Source organism: Podarcis tiliguerta (assembly GCF_965153285.1).
Source record: "Podarcis tiliguerta genome assembly, chromosome: 13".
In the NCBI taxonomy this organism is placed as follows: Eukaryota; Metazoa; Chordata; class Lepidosauria; order Squamata; family Lacertidae; genus Podarcis; species Podarcis tiliguerta.
This window is the reverse complement of record NC_139546.1, coordinates 45,918,095-45,936,214: the sequence shown is the minus strand read 5'-3', so window position 1 is coordinate 45,936,214 and position 18,120 is coordinate 45,918,095.

The following is an 18,120-nucleotide window of genomic DNA, read 5'->3' as shown; positions in this document are numbered from 1 at the left end:
ATTATATTTTGCTCAGTTTGTCCAGGCTCAAGAGACTTTCCAGTAGTCACTTGGAAAAATTCAATAGGAAAGCCTAGAACTTGTTATAATAAATAATATTGTATTCAGCAGAGTGGTGAGGGTAGAGGCAAAGGCCAGAGAAGACCATGCTCATGTTATTTCTCACGTTTTCCCTTTATTGGCCAGACTTGAAATGGGTGCTCGCAATCTCACCTTCTAACCAAGACTCCATTTGTAACAGTTTGATTCTAAATGCAACTCACAAATATCTTCTGGAAATTTTTTGCCAGAGCCAGTTATTACCCAATTTAGTCTCTTCCTCTCAAAGGAAATGAGAGCAACAGCAAATTATAAATCAATTAAAGCATCTGAAAATATCTAAAGACTATACCGATAGAGACATAGACTGCAAGATTTTTCTCCTTAAGAGGCTTATGCGAAAAGGAAATTAGCCCCATCGCTAGAATGTTTTGTGTATATGTGTTGCAGTTTTTTCAAGTGCTTGGAGTGTGCAGTGCAGATATGACCAGGTGTCCCACCAGTGACCCCTTTCCTGTTCCTCATGAGTGGTACCAGCCAGGTGGCCTCATCATCGGTGGGATTTCCTCTCAGATCTTTTATACATTTGATGAAGTTTCCTTCAGAGAACAGCCTTCACAGAACATGTTCACAATTCCATAGTAAGTGTCTCCCCGCTTATCCCTCCAAATCCCCATTCCTTTTGTGTCATGTCTCCTAGATTTTAAGCGTTCATGTATTGAGTTTCTTATCACTGACCTATGTATAGTGGCTACTTTGGAAGTCTTTTCTGGCTGAAAAGGATAAAAATGCTTCAGGCAAATACTGTGGTGCAGTACCTCTGGTTACAAACTTAATTTGTTCCGGAGGTCCGTTCCTGACCTTAAACAGTACTTAACCCGAGGTACCAATGTAGCTAATGGGGCTTCCTGCTGCCACCGTGCTGCCAGTGCACAATTTCTGTTCTCATCCTTGGGCAAAGTTCTGAACCCAAGGTACTATTTTTGGGTTAGTGGAGTCTGTAACCCAAAGTGTTTATTACCCGAGGTGTTTGTAACCTGAGGTGCCACTGTATATAATTATAAGGCTTCACAAAGAATCATTTACCTAACTGAGAAAGTTCCAACAGGTCAACCCCTGAGCACTTCTCATTGTCAGTCACTGCCTGGGTTGTGCCTTCCATCCCCAAGGAAAAGGGCACCACTCTTCCACTCAGCTTGCAGACTTTCAGCACAGACAGTTGTTCTCCTTTTTATGAAGTGACAGAGAGAAGAGAATGAGGTTTAGGTTTGGCTTTAATTGCACCCAAAGTATGTGTGATTTCTACACAGCCCTGGTGTTTGGGAGGTGAAGTGTAAAGTTGAGAAAGATAATGTTGGGGATAAATTCAAACATAAATCTAGTGCTGTATCAAAGCTGGCCCTCCAGTTTCACAAAATATTTCTTCCCCCTTGAAAGTGTTTTTTAAATTCCTTTTACCTTTTTAAAAAAAATAATTGTGCACCAGCTTATTTCAGATGGAATAGGGTTGCCATATGAACCTGAATATTTTGGTAATGTGCAGGGTTCTGTATGTGCTAATTTGGCACCTGGAGGGATTTTTAATTTAATAGTAAATGTTCAGGATTTTCTGTGCTTCCTGCTAAAAAAAAGCTGAACTTTGCACGATCACCACCAAAAAGGATAAGCAACTCTGTCCAGATTTTTACATCTTAAAATATGGCAACCCTAGATTAATCCTGTCTATCTATCTATCATCTATCTATCATCTACAGATTTTTCAATTATGCAGAATGCAAATGACTTGATGAAAAACCAATGTTATTTGGGTTGTTTGGTGTTTCTTAGCTTAGAAAGATCATTTACGAGAAGAGAAAAGAACCTCATTTCAAACTATATTTTAATTTGAGACAGAAATTATCCCTATTATGATATGCTGATTCCACACACTGTAGAATTTACACTTGAATTCATTTGCAGTGTGGTGACGAAATTCTACCAGCACACCCTTGCCTTGGCATTTGCTGTAAAAGAGATAAATGACAGCCCCAAGATCTTGCCCAATCTCACCCTTGGATTCCACATCTATGATAGTTATTACGATGCAAGGATGACGTATCGGACAACTCTGGACCTACTTTTCAAATCAAATAGATTTATCCCCAACTATACATGTGACATGGAGAAAAACCTCATAGCCATCATTGGGGGACTTAGCTCTGATACCTCCTTCAATATGGCTGACACCATAGGCCTCTACAAGATTCCTCAGGTAGCAGCTTTGAATGGGAACAGGGATGTGGATTTTCACAATGTACACTCTTCCATTGCTTGTAATCCAGACTGGCCATGAAGCTCAATTGGAAAATATCTTTGAAACATCAACTGGTGCAAAATACAGGAGTCATGTTAATAGCTGGGATTCAATTTAGAATGATACTAATAATGATGATGATGATGATGATCATAGAGCTTTAGAAAGATATTATAAACTGATCCACTAGCCTAACATACCAGTGCTGAATCTCCAGAAAATGTACAAAATGAAGGAAGGAAGAAAATTTCCAGAATTTTTTATTTTAAAAAATTGAAATAATTCTAGAGAATTTAGCTAGAAAAGGGAAGTTGGGTTTAAGTGTCCCTGAACCCACACCTTGCTCTGAATTACATTTGTTGAATGAACAGGCACATGTTCAAAATGAAGGTTTATCTTAATGTTAACTCCATCATCTCTGTACACTTCCTTTTAGATCACATATGGATCTTTTCCACCAGGGGAGAGTGATACAGATCACTTCCCTTCCTTTTATCGCATGGTACCCAATGACAGCCATCAATATATGGGGATCATCAGCTTACTAAAGCACTTTGGGTGGACATGGGTTGGACTTTATGTTGTAGAGGGTGACGGTGGAGAAAAATTCTTGCAGACCCTGGAACCATTCCTTTTCGAGCATGGAATCTGTTCAGCCTTCACACAAAAAATACCCCAAGTAGCCCATTTAGATAAGCTGGGTAAAACGTTGGATGTGATCTTGGATCTCTTTCTCTCTCTAAGAGATAATAAAGTCAGTGCATGTATAATCTTTGGAGAAAGTTTAACCCTTGTTTGGATGAGAACTGCTATATTTCTTAGTGATCCTGAAAATAAGGAAAGTTCATCGTTTAGAAAGGTTTGGATCATAACAACCCAGATTGAATTAATATTAACAGGTTTACAAAGGTCTTGGGATCTTGAGCTCTTTCAAGGTGCATTTTCCTTTACAATTCACTTAAAAGAGCTTCTAGGGTTCAACACATTTCTTCAGAATATAAAGCCTGATAGAATAGACAGAGATGGTTTCCTCAAGGATGTCTGGGAGCAAGCATTTGACTGTACATTCCCAAACCCCAGTGTGCCTTTAGATAGTAACGGACATTGTACTGGGGATGAGAGACTGAAGAGCCTTCCGGGGGCACTGTTTGAAATGGGCATGACTGGCCACAGCTACAGTATCTACAATGCTGTCTATGTTGTGGCTCATGCTTTGCATGCCGTTGTATCAACTACATTGAAGCAGAAGACTTTAATGGCAGGTGGAAAGTTGGATCTTCAAGACTGGCAACCTCTGAAGGTAATATATTGAAATCAAATTCTTCTTAATTCAGTGGGTTGAATATTCCAAGGAGGGATTGTATCAACAAGTACCTGACGAAATGGCATTATACATTTATTCAATGAGAAATTTATAATCATTTAGTCATAGAATTCTAGAGATGGAAGGTCTCCAGGGCCCATCTAGTCCAATCCCAGCAATGTAGGAATGCATGTGGTTTATGTTTACATCATCTCATGCACATTTTGCCTGAAAATAAAGTTGGTCTACAATAAATCTGTTATGGCAAGGCAGAAAACCGAACCTGAGATCTTCTGGGATGAGGGTTTATTGGAATCCTTGGCTCTCCGGCTGATCCATCTGATGATTCCCATTCCAGCAATACTGAAGACACTCTGATTATGTCTTCCATCCCAGGTTAACTGCGTTTCAGCTGACTGAGCCAAGGATTTGAAAGGTTACAAAGGGGTGTGTGTGGAGAGGGCAGGGTGAAAATTACTCCAATTTTAAAACCTTTCCAGCTCATTCACAGGAGCCAGAGACCCAGACGAACCCATTCCGGGGCAAAGGGGTCATATAAGCCAAACTCTGTATTAAAGGCCTTTTGCCCTCACCTAGGCTTGTACCTTTTAAAATACAGTCAAACCTTGTTTGTCGAATGCAATCTGTTCCAGAAGCCTTCCACCATCGAGGCGCGGCTTCGGTTGAGCTACTAACACTCAAGCAGAAGGTGTGTCAAAGGTTTGGTTACTAAAAAAGATTCGAAAACCAGAGCATTTACTTCCAGGTTTTCGACATTCAGGAGCCAAAATGTAAGATAACGGAGGTGTTTGGGAACCGTAGTTTGATTATAGTTATAAAAGAGGGACTTTTCAAATAACAGCATTTTGCTTCAATTGTTTATCAATTTTTACCCCTTTATGTCTTGTTTTTTTTTCCAATTAGCTGCAACCTTTTCTTTGCGGCATTATATTTAATAACTCTGCAGGAGAAACAGTGAGTTTCTATGGGAAAAAGGAAATGGAAGGTGTATTTGACATCATGAACATAGTCACATTGCCAAACAAGTCCTTCCTTCGAGTGAAAGTGGGACAAGTCGGCAATGATGCTTTGGAAGCAAGAAGATTCATCATTCACGAGGACAAGATTAAATGGCACAAGGGTTTTAACCAGGTATGGGTCCTGGATTGTGATTGTGGGCCCTGCAGGATCTGGCCCACTGGAAAAACTCCAGAGCTCATCTGAATAACAAAATGGTTGAAATGCAATGGTCCCATGTTCAATCCTCTGCATCTCCAAGTAGGCTTTGAAAATGACACTGGTCTGTAAAAAACAAAAAAACCCCAAACAGCCAGATGGACCAATGATCAGTTGTCCTATCCATCTTTTTAGGGATGCATCCTCTACTTTTACAGCACAAGTTTATACGTAAAATTTCTATGAGTCTTTCAAGTTCATGAGCAAAAAAGAAAACCAAGAAATTAAATATATTTTTATTATTATTATTTTGTGGGGAGGAATGGAGACTTTCTCCCATCTGAATGTTCTTTCCTCCTTATGGATAGGTGGTGCCTATTTCTGTGTGTAATGACTGCTGCTCCCCTGGTCATCAGAAGAAAAGGAAGGAAGGGGAGAAATTTTGCTGCTATGATTGTGCTCCATGTCCAGAAGGGAAGATTTCAGACCAGAATGGTTTGTGACATAGAATTCATGTTTTATTTTCATTGACTAGGATTGGGATGGTTTGCTTCTTTAGATCTAATTGCTATATTTAATTAGCATGCTGCCTGGAATGTTTCTCTGTTGACTTCCAATATCTTCCCAGGGACATTTTGAAAAATGAGGAAGCCTCATGCAATACATTTATGTGGATTTGAGTGTGAGCGTTAAAATAGACAAAATTATCTATGGTAGTTGCACACCTACTTTATGATATCCTAAATAGAAAAAAAAATTAAAATGGCCAAATCAAATGGCCAAAAAGTCCATAGAGAAATGTTAACACTCCTGATGATGGTCATGGAGAGTTTGACAAATTTCTGCATTTAAGAGATGAAATCAACATTTGATTACAAGTAGTAGATGCTGGGTCTGACAGCTCAGTTTCTCCTTAGTGCTCTCTGCCACACATGACAGATGTGAAAAAATGTAGGGGCACCCCTCAAATAGACAACCAGATACACAGCCCTGGATAGGAAACAGTGAAGTGAAGTGCCAGGAATACATGTCTGGCCAATCTGCACAGGACATCACAAATTCAAAATTATACCTTTTATTCCCAGAAAAATGAATTTCACTGCGATTGTTTTATTAATTATTACAATTCCCCTTTCTTCCTGATGCCATTTGGGATCTGCTTCAGGTGCCTAAATATCTTGGGCCAACCCTGAAATAAACAATAAACCCCATACACATATTAAAGCCAAGAGGAAAGAGAAATACATTGGAAATATTCCATCCACTTCTAAAAGGCCACATATGGTTAAAAGCCAAAAGGCTTGGTTGTCAAAGTAAACATTTGCCTTGCGCCTAAAGATATATAATGATATTCCGACAGGAGCCTCCCAAGGGAGAGCATTCCACAAATGTGCAGCCACCACACCAAAGGTCAATTTTCGTGATTGCCATTCTCCAGATCTCTTGTTGAGGGGGTAGGACAAGAGCCTCAGATGGCAATAGGCAATTCTGGTACAGTTCATATGGGGAGAGGCAGTCCTGGGAGGATTTCATCCTGGGGCATTTTAAGGCCTTATATGTCAAAACCAGAACTTTGCCCCAAAACTAATGGGGACCTAGTGCAGTCAGGCCAGAGTGAGGTTTATGTTCACACTGTCTTGCCTAGAACAGCAACATGGCCACAGAATTCTGCCCAAGCTGAAGTTTCTGAACCATCTTCAGAGGTGGTCCATCTATAACCCATTGCAGTTATCTAACCTATATATAACCAAAGGAAAGATGACAGAAGTTAGGCTATCCCTGTCCAGAAAAGGCAGCTTTGGTGACAGCCAAAACTGAGGATGCAACCGCCAAATAATCTAGGGAACCTCATTCTTATCTGGATTGTGCTTCAGTTTATAAGTAAAATCATGAAAATAACTATCCACTGTCTTTGCATCCAGCCAAAATAGGTGCAGATGTTGTAATAGCTGCTACACAGTATCACATAACATGCGTTAGAATAATTGTTATACAGAAAGCCCACAACATACCCAGGAGTTACAATTCCGGGATCACACCTAAAGCTCAAGTTGTGTATAGTAAAAAATACTGGATTCAGTGGCAGGTGGGATTGGCCAAGTCTTTTTTCCCAGGCACAAGCTCCCTTTCCTCTATTTATTTTTCATTTGCTTGCCAATTGTGTAAAGTGCACAAAGGTCAAATGTGTGTAAGTTGTGGGCTAATTGAAGTGCACTTTCATTTTACAACAGTGCATTAGGAATGTCCAGGTTGAAATCCCAAAACGGTCATATGGGAGGGAAAAGAAGCAAATAAATTTTGTTTAGAATTTGACCTGTTTCTGTTTTTCAGATATGGATGACTGTTTCAGATGTCCAGAAGACCAATATGCAAACAGGAACAAAGATGGATGCATCTCCAAATCAATGAGCTTTCTTTCTTATGAAGAACCCTTAGGGATCATCTTAGCCTCAATTGCTATTTGTTTCTCCATTGTCACAACTTTAGTGTTATTAGCCTTTGTGAAGCACAGAGATACACCCATTGTCAAAGCCAACAACCGATATCTCACCTACACACTCCTCATCTCTCTGCTGCTCTGCTTTCAATCTTCTTTGCTATTCCTTGGCAAACCAGGGAAAATGGCCTGCTTCCTCAGACAACCTACTTTTGGCATCATCTTCTCAATGGCTGTTTCTTGTGTGCTGGCCAAAACCATTACCGTAGTTGTAGCTTTCATGGCCACCAAGCCAGGGTCCAGCCTGAGGAAGTGGGTGGGGAAAAGAGTAGCCATCTCCATTGTCCTTTCCTGCTCTTTGACTCAAGCAAGTCTGTGTACTCTCTGGTTGGCAACTTCTCCCCCATTCCCAGATTTAGATATGCACTCACTAATGGAAGAAATCACTGTGCAATGTAATGAAGGGTCGGTGACCTTGTTTTCATGTGTCCTGGGCTACATGGGCCTCCTGGCTTTCTTCAGCTTCCTGTCAGCATTCCTGGCCCGCAAATTACCTGACAGTTTCAATGAAGCCAAATTCATTACCTTCAGCATGTTGCTCTTTTGCAGTGTTTGGTTGTGCTTTGTCCCAACCTACCTGAGCACCAAAGGGAAGTACATGGTGATGGTGGAGATCTTCTCCATCTTGGCCTCCAGTGCTGGCTTACTGGGCTGCATCTTTGTCCCGAAATGCTATATTATCATGCTGAGGCCAGAGCTGAACAACAGAGAGCAACTAATAAGAATAAAGAATTAAGGCATCTCTTTGATTTGCCATCATTTTATTGTTAAAAAGGAAGGGGTAAGGTTTATGCATAATTCATTTATACTATTTACAAAAGTTCATTTAAAATTATTTCCTTCTTGGAGGAAATTTTGCTGGTTAACACTCCCATTGCCAGCTAAGACTTAAATCTTTGTTAGTACACTCTCTTTTGTGTGATAGGGAGATTAACCTCATATGCTCTGAAGAAAGCCATTCTTTAAACCGAGTATGAGAACTTTCTGGAGGCGGATAAAGTTTTGGAGAGAGAATCTGCCATTGTTCCCAGATACTGCATAATATCCTTGAAGGTTAGCTCTCAGGACCTCAAATCAGCAAAACCTCTCTTCTTTTAACAATATTTGATATTGGGATATTTTGAGATTATAACATGGATGACCCTTTCTGCCAATTAATTTTCACCTGTAATGTTACTTGACTGCTGTCATAAAAAGAGACATTAGTTAGAATATCTAACAGACTGTAAAATAAAAGCAAAGACATACCTATTTATTTCAGATTCAGAAAGATAAAAAATGGAAAAGGATGCTCTGGTGATTAAGAATTATCATTTTTTCTTACTTTTAACCCCCTTCCTTTCTGTGAGTACTGGCTTCTTTCTTAAAGAGACAGAAGACTTCTAGACAGAGACTGTTAAGGTGGAGACAAATATAATCCAATATGGCAAAGATATTGCTGAATGCCCCACTGATTGTTGGTATTGTGTGGTATTTATTGGGTGAGCAATTGAAAGAGTTCATAGTTGAGAAGGATAAAATGATGAACAAAAATTGATCAGAGAAAAATCAGACCAAAGAATACGCAGGACCTTTGGGGGGGAGGGATACTGATCAAGGTTTGCCTGAACAGAAAAGGAGAATGGTTGCAGGTGATGGAATGGACAAGACCTTCACAAAGGTTCCTGGAGGTGTGAACCAGACAAATGAAGGAGTTGCTATGCTGAAGGAGCGGAATGAATCCATTAACAGAGATAGCAATAAACTTCATGAGATGCCAGAGATAGATTTGAGAGAAAGGATCCCGTGTACAAGTTGGAATGAATTTAGAGGGGATAGTCACCAAGCCTCCGGCCATTTGGAAACAGAATGAAAGAAGAGGAAATGGAAGGGACTTTCTTTTTAAGGACGCGAAATCATGGCAAACTGGAAATGGGAATGGAAGATATGGAGCTGCATAGCACAGTGTTTAGTAGCTTACATAAAGGGGAAATTTATGTATTGTGGTTCCAAGCTGTATATGCCTTTGTACAGCAATACCAGCACATTGACCTCATTTGCAGGCAGTTCAGTTCCTTCATCTGCAGTGGTATAACATGATGGTGAAACTTTGCTCCAGTGAGCACCGCAGTTTGCGCTAGCTGCGCATTCCAAGCCAGCCTCAGGGGCAGTCTCACAAAAGGTGCACTACATTCTTAATACAATCTGGAGGTTACCCATGCAAGCAAAACACCATCAAGAAGTTTTAACAGTCTGGATAATCAATTGATTAATTCTCCTCTTTTTGATGATGCATCTGGTGTGTGGGTGTGTTGTGCTTTGCGGGAGGAGGTTCCCCTAGAATATTAGTGTAAAGAAATGTGTTTCCCTGCCTTCTGTAAACCTAGGGTTGCATGTGTGGCCCTTAGTTCAGGATTTGCTGTTTTGCATCCACAAAGAAAATGGCACCACTCTGACTTTCCTGAGTATGTTCATTCGCCACAGAAGATTTCAAGCCACTTGCTACTTACTGGGCCACTCAGGGTCAGAGGTAACATGGAATCACATTTTAGAAAACAAACCCAGCTGAACTTGTTGGTTATCAAAACTGCTGCTCTGAGCTAATACTCTGAAAACAATATTATCTATTCATGCAATTAAACAAATCATTATATTTTGCTCAGTTTGTCCAGGCTCAAGAGACTTTCCAGTAGTCACTTGGAAAAATTCAATAGGAAAGCCTAGAAGTTGTTATAATAAATAATGTTGTATTCAGTAGAGTGGTGAGGGTAGAGGCAAAGGCCAGAGAAGACCATGCTCATCTTATTTCTCACGTTTTCCCTTTATTGGCCAGACTTGAAATGGGTGCTGGCAATCTCACCTTCTAACCAAGGCTCCATTTGTAACAGTTTGATTCTAAAATGCAACTCAGAAATAACTTCTGGAATTTTTTTGCCAGAGCCAGTTATTACCCAATGTAGTCTCTTCCTCTCAAAGGAAATGAGAGCAACAGCAAATTATAGATCAGTTAAAGCACCTGTCAATATCTAAAGGGTATACTGATAAAGATATAGACTGCAAAATTTTTCTCCTTAAAAGGCTTGTGTGAAACGGGATAAGCTACACTGCTAGGATGTTTTGTGTATTTGTGTTGCTGTTTTTGCACGTGCCTGGAGTGTGCAATGCACATAAAACCAGGTGTCCCACCAGTTTTCCCTTTCCTGTTCCCCATGAGTGGTACCAGCCAGGTGGCCTCATCATCGGTGGGATTTCCTCTCAGATCTTTTATACATTTGATGAAGTTTCCTTCAGAGAACAGCCTTCACAGAACATGTTCACAATTCCATAGTAAGTGTCTCCCCGCTTATCCCTCCAAATCCCCATTCCTTTTGTGTCATGTCTCCTAGATTTTAAGCGTTCATGTATTGAGTTTCTTATCACTGACCTATGTATAGTGGCTACTTTGGAAGTCTTTTCTGGCTGAAAAGGATAAAAATGCTTCAGGCAAATACTGTGGTGCAGTACCTCTGGTTACAAACTTAATTTGTTTCGGAGGTCTGTTCCTGACCTTAAACAGTACTTAACCCAAGGTACCAATGTAGCTAATGGGGCTTCCTGCTGCCACCGTGCCGCCAGTGCACAATTTCTGTTCTCATCCTTGGGCAAAGTTCTGAACCCGAGGTACTATTTTTGGGTTAGTGCAGTCTGTAACCCAAAGTGTTTATTACCCGAGGTGTTTGTAACCTGAGGTGCCACTGTATATAATTATACGGCTTCACAAAGAATCATTTACCTAACTGAGAAAGTTCCAACAGGTCAACCCCTGAGCACTTCTCATTGTCAGTCACTCCCTGGGTAGTGCCTTCCATCCCCAAGGAAAAGGGCACCACTCTTCCACTCAGCTTGCAGACTTTCAGCACAGACAGTTGTTCTCCATTTTATGACGTGACAGAGAGAAGGGAATGAGGTTTAGGTTTGGCTTTAATTGAACCCAAAGTATGTGTGATTTCTACACAGCCCTGGTGTTTGGGAGGTGAAGTGTAAAGTTGAGAAAGATAATGTTGGGGATAAATTCAAACATAAATCTAGTGCTGTATCAAAGCTGGCCCTCCAGTTTCACAAAATATTTCTTCCCCCTTGAAAGTGTTTTTTAAATTCCTTTTACCTTTTTTTAAAAAAATTGTGCGCCAGCATATTTCAGATGGAATAGGGTTGCCATATGAACCTGAAGATTTTGGTAATGTGCAGGGTTCTGTATTTGCTAATTTGGCACCTGGAGGGATTTTAAATTTAATAGTAAATGTCCAGGATTTTCTGTGCTTCCTGCTAAAAAAAAGCTGAACTTTGCACGATCACCCCCCAAAAGGATGAGCAACGCTGTCCAGATTTTTACATCTTAAAATATGGCAACCCTAGATTAATCCTGTCTATCTATCTATCATCTATCTATCTATCGTCTATCTATCTATCATCTATCTATCTATCTATCATCTATCATCTATCATCTATCATCTATCATCTATCATCTATCTATCATCTATCTATCTATCTATCTATCTATCTATCTATCTATCTATCTATCTATCATCTATCAATCTATCTATCATCTATCTATCTATCATCTATCTATCTATCTATCATCTATCAATCTATCTATCATCTATCTATCTATCATCTATCTATCTATCTATCTATCTACCTATCATCTATCTATCTATCATCTATCAATCTATCTATCATCTATCTATCTATCATCTATCTATCTATCATCTATCATCTATCTATCTATCTATCTATCTATCTATCTATCTATCATCTATCTATCAATCTATCTATCTAATCTATCTATCTATCATCTATCAATCTATCTATCATCTATCTATCCATCTATCTATCTATCTATCATCTATCTATCTATCTATCTATCTATCTATCTATCTATCATCTATTTATCTATCTATCATCATCTATCTATCTATCATCTATCTATCTATCTATCTATCTATCTATCTATCTATCTATCATCATCATCTATCTATCTATAATCTGTGATTTTTAATGAAAAATTGTATATTTTAAACACGCACACACACACACAGAGAGAGAGAGAGAGAGAGAGAGAGAGAGAGAGACTCCTAAATCTCAGTGCTTCATTCCTCTGAGAATAAGAGCCACTTGAACAAAATGGTTTGCTGTTCTGAATAAAAATACATAGGTTGGAATGGGAATGTGTCATAACTAACTGTAAGGAAATTATGGTGTAGTCCAGACCCGCCATCTTCTCAAGATGACTGAAGGAATCCAACACGATGTCCTGATGTTACAGGCATGAAGTCGCAAAGAGCCAAGGGTGGAGTGAAAGTGTAGGTTTTTTGGGGGGGGTGGGGAGAACTGTCTTGGTACCTAGGACTTTGCTCATATGGTGCAGTCCTACAAATAAACACCAGAAGCTGTCTTATGCAGAGTCATACTATTAGTTAATCTAGCTCAGTATAATAAACAGTAATGGGTAGCAGTTTCCCAGAGTTTCTAGCACAGCAACATTTCCAGACCTAGCTGGAGATGTCAACTATTGGACGTGGGATCATCTAAAAGAAAAACAGATGATCCACCAAACTGTCGCAGAGCAGCAACCCACCCACAACTGTCTACTAAGAAGTAAGCTCCACAGAGTTCAATGGAACTTATTTCTTGATAAGTATAAGATTGTCACACACATTCTTTATTATAGTCCAAAGACCGACAAAAGCGAATTTGAAAGCAAACTACAGCAGAAATTCAGGAAAGACAATACTAGGCAGTCACTGTGTTTAGGGTTCTAAGTTTCATGGTCCAGGAAAAACTTGGTATAAGAATTGCTCACATACCAAAGACATATAGCTGTGGGTTTTGTTCTGTCCCCCGCCCCAATCAAGTCAGGTGAAAAGTACAAGCAACAGATTAACTACAGATTTTTCAATTATGCAGAATGCAAATGACTTGATGAAAAACCAATGTTATTTGGGTTGTTTGGTGTTTCTTAGCTTAGAAAGATCATTTACGAGAAGAGAAAATAACCTCATTTCAAACTATATTTTAATTTGAGACAGAAATTATCCCTATTATGATATGCTGATTCCACACACTGTAGAATTTACACTTGAATTCATTTGCAGTGTGGTGACGAAATTCTACCAGCACACCCTTGCCTTGGCATTTGCTGTAAAAGAGATAAATGAAAGCCCCAAGATCTTGCCCAATCTCACCCTTGGATTCCACATCTATGATAGTTATTACGATGCAAGGATGACGTATCGGACAACTCTGGACCTACTTTTCAAATCAAATAGATTTATCCCCAACTATACATGTGACATGGAGAAAAACCTCATAGCCATCATTGGAGGACTTAGCTCTGATACCTCCTTCTATATGGCTGACACCATAGGCCTCTACAAGATTCCTCAGGTAGCAGCTTTGAATGGGAACAGGGATGTGGATTTTCACAATGTACACTCTTCCATTGCTTATAATCCAGATTGGCCATGAAGCTCAATTGGAAAACATCTTTGAAACATCAGCAGCAAAATATAGGAGTCATGTTGATAGCTGGGATTCAATTTAGAATGATACTAGTAATAATGATGATGATGATGATCATAGAGCTTTAGAAAGATATTATAAACTGATCCACTAGCCAAACATACCAGTGCTGAATCTCCAGAAAATGTACAAAATGAAGGAAGGAAGAAAATTTCCAGGATTTTTTATTTTAAAAAATCGAAATAATTCTAGAGAATTTAGCTAGAAAGGGGAAGTTGGGTTTAAGTGTCCCTGAACCCACACCTTGCTCTGAATTACATTTGTTGAATGAACAGGCACATGATCAAAATGAAGGTTTATCTTAAAGTTAACTCCATCATCTCTGTACACTTCCTTTTAGATCACATATGGATCTTTTCCACCAGGGGAGAGTGATACAGATCACTTCCCTTCCTTTTACCGCATGGTACCCAATGACAGCCATCAATATATGGGGATCATCAGCTTACTAAAGCATTTTGGATGGACATGGGTTGGACTTTATGTTGTAGAGGGTGACGGTGGAGAAAAATTCCTGCACACCCTGGAACCATTGCTGTCCAAGTATGGAATCTGTTCAGCCTTCTTCCAAAATATACCACAAGTAGCCCATTTAGATAAGCTGGATAAAACATTGGATGTGCTCTTGGATCTCTCCCTCTCTCTAAGAGATAATAAAGTCAGCACATGTATAATCTTTGGAGAAAGTTTAACCCTTGTTTGGATGAGAACTGCTATATTTCTTAGTGATCCTGAAAATAAGGAAAGTTCATCGTTTAGAAAGGTTTGGATCATAACAACCCAGATTGAATTAATATTAACAGGTTTTCAAAGGTCTTGGGATCTTGAGCTCTTTCAAGGTGCAATTTCCTTAACAATTCACTTAAAAGAGCTTCTAGGGTTCAACACATTTCTTCAGAATATAAAGCCTGATAGAATAGACAGAGATGGTTTCCTCAAGGATGTCTGGGAGCAAGCATTTGACTGTACATTCCCAAACCCCAGTGTGCCTTTGGATAGTAATGAACATTGTACTGGGGATGAGAGACTGAAGAGCCTTCCGGGGGCACTGTTTGAAATGGGCATGACTGGCCACAGCTACAGTATCTACAATGCTGTCTATGTTGTGGCTCATGCTTTGCATGCCATTGTATCAACTACATTGAAGCAGAAGACTTTAATGGCAGGTGGAAAGTTGGATCTTCAAGACTGGCAACCTCTGAAGGTAATATATTGAAATCAAATTCTTCTTAATTCAGTGGGTTGACTATTCCAAGGAGGGATTGTATCAACAAGTACCTGACGAAATGGCATTATACATTTATTCAATGAGAAATTTAGAATCATTTAGTCATAGAATTCTAGAGATGGAAGGTCCCCATGCCCATCTAGTCCAATCCCAGCAATGTAGGAATGTGTGTGGTTTATGTTTACATCATCTCATGCACATTTTGCCTGAAAATAAAGTTGGTCTACAATAAATCTGTTATGGCAAGGCAGAAAACCGAACCTGAGATCTGCTGGGATGAGGGTTTATTGGAATCCTTGGCTCTCCGGCTGATCCATCTGATGTTTCCCATCCCAGCAATACTGAAGACACTCTGATTATGTCTTCCATCCCAGGTTAACTGTGTTTCAGCTGACTGAGCCAAGGATTTGAAAGGTTACAAAGGGGTGTGTGTGGAGAGGGCAGGGTGAAAATTACTCCAATTCTAAAACCTTTTCAGCTCATTCACAGGAGCCAGAGACCCAAACGAACCCATTCCGGGGCAAAGGGGTCATATAAGCCAAACTCTGTATTAAAGGCCTTTTGCCCTCATCTAGGCTTGTACCTTTTGAAATACAGTCGAACCTTGTTTGTCGAATGCAATCCATTCCAGAAACCTTCCACAACCGAGGCGCGGCTTCTGATTGGTTGCATGAGCTACTAACACTCAAGCAGAAGGTGTGTCAAAGGTTTGGTTTCTAAAAAAGATTCCAAAACCAGAGCATTTACTTCCAGGTTTTCGGCATTCGGGAGCCAAAATGTAAGATAACGGAGGTGTTTGGGAACCGTAGTTTGATTATAGTTATAAAAGAGGGACTTTTCAAATAACAGCATTTTGCTTCAATTGTTTATCAATTTTTACCCCTTTATGTCTTGTTATTTTTCAATTAGCTGCAACCTTTTCTTTGCGGCATTATATTTAATAACTCTGCAGGAGAAACAGTGAGTTTCTATGGGAAAAAGGAAATGGAAGGTGTATTTGACATCATGAACATAGTCACATTGCCAAACAAGTCCTTCCTTCGAGTGAAAGTGGGACAAGTGGACAATGATGCTTTGGAAGCAAGAAGATTCATCATTCATGAGGACAAGATTAAATGGCACAAGGGTTTTAACCAGGTATGGGTCCTGGATTGTGATTGTGGGCCCTGCAGGATCTGTCCCACTGGAAAAACTCCAGAGCTCATCTGAATAACAAAATGGTTGAAATGCAATGGTCCCATGTTCAATCCTCTGCATCTCCAAGTAGGCTTTGAAAATGACACTGGTCTGTAAAAAACAAAAAAAAAAAAACCCAAAAAGCCAGATGGACCAATGATCAGTTGTCCTATCCACCTTTTTAGGGATGCATCCTCTACTTTTACAGCACAAGTTTATACGTAAAATTTCTATGAGTCTTTCAAGTTCATGAGCAAAAAAGAAAACCAAGAAATTAAATATATTATTATTATTATTAATATTATTATTATTATTATTTTGTGTGGAGGAATGGAGACTTTCTCCCACCTGACTTTTCTTTCCTCCTGATGGATAGGTGGTGCCTATTTCTGTGTGTAATGACTGCTGCTCCCCTGGCCATCAGAAGAAAAGGAAGGAAGGGGAGAAATTTTGCTGCTATGATTGTGCTCCATGTCCAGAAGGGAAGATTTCAGACCAGAATGGTTTGTGACATAGAATTCATGTTTTATTTTCATTGCCTAGGATTGGGATGGTTTGCTTCTTTAGATCTAATTGCTATCTTTAATTAGCATGCTGCCTGGAATGTTTCTCTGTTGACTTCCAATATATTCCCAGGGACATTTTGAAAAATGAGGAAGCCTCATGCAATACATTTTATATGGATTTGAGTGTGAGCTCTAAACTAGACAAAATGATCTACGGTAGTTGTACACCGCTGGCCATTAAAATGGCTAAAACAAAACTATCAAAAAGTCTGTAGCGAAATGTTAACACTCCTGATGATGGTCATGGAGAGTTTGACAAATTTCTGCTTTTAAGAGATGAAATCAACATTTGATTACAAGTAGTAGATGCTGGGTCTGACGGGTCAGTTTCTCCTTAGTGCTCTCTGCCACACATGACAGATGCGAAAAAATGTAGGGGCACCCCTCAAATAGACAACCAGATACACAGTTCTAGATAGGAAACAGTGAAGTGAAGATGTGCCAGGAATACATGTCTGGCCAATCTGCACAGGACATCACAAATTCAAAATTATACCTTTTATTCCCAGAAAAATGAATTTCACTGGGATTGTTTTATTAATTATTACAATTCCCCTTTCTTCCTGATGCCATTTGGGATCTGCTTCAGGTGCCTAAATATCTTGGGCCAACCCTGAAATAAACAATAAACCCCATACACATATTAAAGCCAAGAGGAAAGAGAAATACATTGAAAACATTTCACCCACTTCTAAAAGGCCACATATAGATAAAAGCCAAAAGGCTTGGTGGTCAAAGTAAACATATGCCTTGAACCTAAAGATATATAATGATATTCTGACAGGAGCCTCCCAAGGGAGAGCATTCCACAAATGGGCGGCCACCACACCAAAGGTCAATTTTCGGGATTGCCATTCTTCAGATCTCTTGTTGAGGAGATAAGAGAAGAGCCTCAGATGGCAATAGGAAATTCTGGTACAGTTCATATGGGGAGAGGCAGTCCTGGGAGGATTTCATCCTGGGGCATTTTAAGGCCTTATATGTCAAAACCAGAACTTTGCCCAAAAACTAATGGGGACCTAGTGCAGTCAGGCCAGAGTGAGTTTTATGTTCACACTGTCGTGCCTAGAAGAGGAGGAGGAGGAGGAGTTTGGATTTGATATCCCGCTTTTCACTCCCTTTAAGGAGTCTCAAAGCGGCTAACATTCTCCTTTCCCTTCCTCCCGCACAACACACACTCTGTGAGGTGAGTGGGGCTGAGAGACTTCAAAGAAGTGTGACTAGCCCAAGGTCACCCAGCAGCTGCATGTGGAGGTCAGATTCCTGAATTCAGTTCTTTCATATAAAAGAATTCATGGAATG